The sequence below is a fragment of the Mus caroli genome, unplaced genomic scaffold (assembly GCF_978045245.1).
Source record: "Mus caroli unplaced genomic scaffold, Mus_caroli_1 scaffold_6, whole genome shotgun sequence".
NCBI lineage: Eukaryota > Metazoa > Chordata > Mammalia > Rodentia > Muridae > Mus > Mus caroli.
Genome location: NW_028227261.1, coordinates 117,200,716 through 117,203,678, shown reverse-complemented (window position 1 = coordinate 117,203,678; position 2,963 = coordinate 117,200,716). Strand labels below are relative to the sequence as shown.

Here is a 2,963-nt window from a genome sequence, read left to right as displayed (position 1 = left end):
TATTGGGGAGTTGAGTCCATTGATATTAAGAGATATTAAGGAAAAGTAATTGTTGCTTCCTGTTATTTTTGTTGTTAAAGTTGGCATTCTGTTGTTGTGGCTGTCTTCTTTTAGGTTTGTGAGGGATTACCTTCTTGTTTTTTTCTAGGGTGCGGTTCCTGTCCTTGTATTTTTTTTTTTTCTGTTATTATCCTTTGAAGGGCTGGATTTGTAGAAAGATAATGGGTGAATTTTGTTTTGTCGTCGAATACTTTGGTTTCTCCATCTATGGTATTTCAGTGTTTGGCTGGGTATAGTAGCCTGGGCTGGAATTTGTGTTCTCTTAGTGTCTGTAGAACATCTGTCCAGGCTCTTCTGGCTTTCATAGTCTCTGGTGAAAAATCTGGTGTAATTCTGATAGGCTTGCCTTTACATGTTACTTGACCTTTTTCCCTTAGTGCTTTTTGTATTTTGTCTTTATTTAGTGCATTTGTTGTTCTGATTATTATGTGTCGGGAGGAATTTCTTTTCTGGTCCAGTCTATTTGGAGTTCTGTAGGCTTCTTGTATGTTCATGGGCATCTCTTTCTTTAGGTTTGGGAAGTTTTCTTCTATAATTTTGTTGAAGATATTTGCTGGTCCTTTGAGTTGAAAATCTTCATTCTCATCCACTCCTATTATCTGCAGGTTTGGTCTTCTCATTGTGTCCTGGTTTTCCTGGATGTTTTGAGTTAGGATCTTTTTGCATTTTCCATTTTCTTTGATTGTTGTGCCAATGTTCTCTATGGAATCTTCTGCACCTGAGTTTCTCTCTTCCATCTCTTGTATTCTGTTGCTGATACTCCCATCTATGCTTCCAGATTTCTTTCCTAGGGTTTCTATCTACAGGGCTGCCTCAGTTTGTGTTTTCTTTATTGTGTCTACTTCCCTTTTTAGGTCTAGTAAGGTTTTGTTCATTTCCATCACCTGTTTGGATGTGTTTTCCTTTTTTTCTTTAAGGACTTCTACCTGTTTGGTTGTGTTTTCCTGTTTTTCTTTAAGGACTTGTAACTCTTTAGCAGTGTTCTCCTGTATTTCTTTAAATGAGTTATTAAAGTCCTTCTTGATGTCCTCTACCATCATCATGAGATATGCTTTTAAATCGGGTCTAGCTTTTCGGTGTGTTGGGGTGCCCTGGACTGGGTGAAGTGGGAGTGCTGTGTTCTGATGATGGTGAGTGGTCTTTGTTTCTGTTAGTAAGATTCTTAAGTTTACCTTTCACCATCTGGTAATCTCTGGAGTTAGTTGTTATAGTTGTCTCTGTTTAGAGATTGTTCCTCTGGTGATTCTGTTAATCTCTATCAGCGGACCTGGGAGACTAGCTCTCTCCTCTGAGTTTCAGTGGTCAGAGCAGTCTCTGCAGGCAAGCTCACCTCTTACAGGGAAGGTGCGCAATTATCTGGCATTTGCAACTCCTCCTGGCGGAAGATGAAGGGCCAAAACAGGATCTTTCCCAGAAGCTGTGTTGCTTTGGCCTGTCCCAGAAGCTGTTAATTTTAGTAGTCCACACTCTCACCTGTGCAGACTCCTTTCTGTGGAGTCCCGGAACCAAAATGGCTCCCTCGGATCCTGAGGCTAGGGCCTCCCGGGCTGGGTGGACACCTGACCTTTGGCCAGGAAGGTGGCTGGATATCTGAAGCCCGAAAATGGCGCTGTCTCAGAAGCTCTGTGGCTCTCGCCTGTCCCAGAAGCTGTTAGTTTCTGTAGTCCACACTCTCGCCTGTGCAGGCTGCTTTCTGCTGAGTCCGGGAACCAAGGTGGCTCCCTCTGATCCTCCATATTTTTTATTCACTGCAAAATTGTCTCTATTCATTCTATAAACTTTCAACTTGTGTTCTTTACAAAAAATGTACTTTGAGACTAATTTGTGTTGCAAAGGTATTCTTGGGTGCATCTTCTTCTTCTGGAGGATGAGGTCTACTTACTAAGGTTTATACTTTTAGAGAAAACCAACTCTTTTCTCAGCAACAAAAAACTGTCCACATCTAGGGGTTGGTTTTTTGTTCCCAATTTCTATCTCCATGTTACTAATTGGTCTGGGTTAGTCTTGCAAGATGTTTCTTGTTGGTCTTAATCAGATTTTTATTGCTATGATAAAACAGCATGAACAAAACCGACTTGGGGAGGCTAGTTTCATCTAACAGTTTATAGTTCATTATGAAGTGAATTCAGGCCAAAATCCATTTGTATATTACCATTGCTTTAACTCTCAGGATTCTCTATAATATTAATCTATTCACCTATTGCTATATAGCTTCTGTTAATACTCAAGCAACATTTTTAGGTGACCCTCTCAGATAAGCATTTGTAACCTTCATTTGGTTAAGATTTTACACCCTAATTCATATTTTCATGAATTTGAAAAAATATTCCTGATCCATTAACTGGGGTATTAGTCCCTTTATCCTAAATTGAATATTGACAACTATTTTTTTTTTAAATCAGATTTCATAGAAATTGCAACTGCAATTCAAGTTATTAGGGACTATTTAGTGTCTTCTCTGTTTTGTGGTAAAACACTATGACTAGAATAACCTACAGAAGGATGAATTTATTTAGGATTTGGTTCTAGAGGTACAAGTATCTTATGTCATCCCTAGAGTGGTTGCAAGTATGAGTGCTCTGTCAAATGTGCATCAGTAGGTGGGAGAAAAGAGACAGTTTATATCTACCTTCATGCCATGAGGTGAATGAGGGATTGAAATTTGTTCCCCACACCTTAACAGTTACCATCTGTTGCAGGTGGGAGACTTGGCCTTGAGGTCAAGGGAACAAGGCACCTGTTTCGCTATTCACCTACCAGAGCAATCTGGAGAATGGGCTTTTCAACTTGCCTTGAGATCACAGTAGATCTAACTGACCCTGCTGGCAGCAACACAGGTAAGCCAGCTGGAGGATATCACTATAGGAGAGCTGACCCTGCCTCTTGTGCAGTGATATGGGTGA

General features: G+C 40.2%; 1 pseudogene; it reads left to right on the top strand.

The window, feature by feature from the left end:
• Nucleotides 1-2,606: 2,606 nt before the first annotated feature.
• Nucleotides 2,607-2,730, top strand: LOC115031037 (small nucleolar RNA SNORA17; annotated as a pseudogene).
• Nucleotides 2,731-2,963: the final 233 nt, after the last annotated feature.